General features: G+C 45.7%; 1 protein-coding gene across 1 annotated transcript in view; it reads left to right on the plus strand.

The window, feature by feature from the left end:
- The window catches only part of LOC106871644 (calcium and integrin-binding protein 1), a 443,076-nt gene that overhangs the window by 411,235 nt on the left and 31,351 nt on the right, over positions 1-490 (plus strand). The window lies entirely within an intron of this gene.

Raw genomic sequence — 490 nt, forward strand, 5'->3', positions numbered from 1 at the left:
GCGGCAGGTGGTGGCCACATTGAACACTTGTAAGACAGGAAATAAAAGTTGATTGTGAGTAAATACTTGTGACTTAGCTGGAGTTTTCTATTGCTTTTCCTTATCAAAATATTGTAATGAAATCAGTTCATTCATTTTGAATAACCCTGTATATACCTCAAGGGTATGCTTTCCATCCCTCAACAGTATGCCCTGGTACTTGCCACCATCTCTCTCTTGCACTTTTTCTGTCTCCCACTCTCTCTCCCCTTCTGCTGCTCTTCCCTCAGGTTGGGCAACCATGTGTCTCCTTTACAGCACACCTGTTTCTGTCCTCATTTCTCTCTCTCTCTCTCTCTCTCTCTCTCTCTCTCTCTCTCTCTCTCTCTCGCTGGCCGGGTGACCATGTACCTCTCCAACAGCAAGACACCTGTTTCTATCTCTCTGTCTCACTATAACCCTTTATCAGCTGACACAAAATCCCCTCTTCCAATGCCCCCTTCCCCTCTCA

This window comes from Octopus bimaculoides, chromosome 19, assembly GCF_001194135.2.
Source record: "Octopus bimaculoides isolate UCB-OBI-ISO-001 chromosome 19, ASM119413v2, whole genome shotgun sequence".
NCBI lineage: Eukaryota > Metazoa > Mollusca > Cephalopoda > Octopoda > Octopodidae > Octopus > Octopus bimaculoides.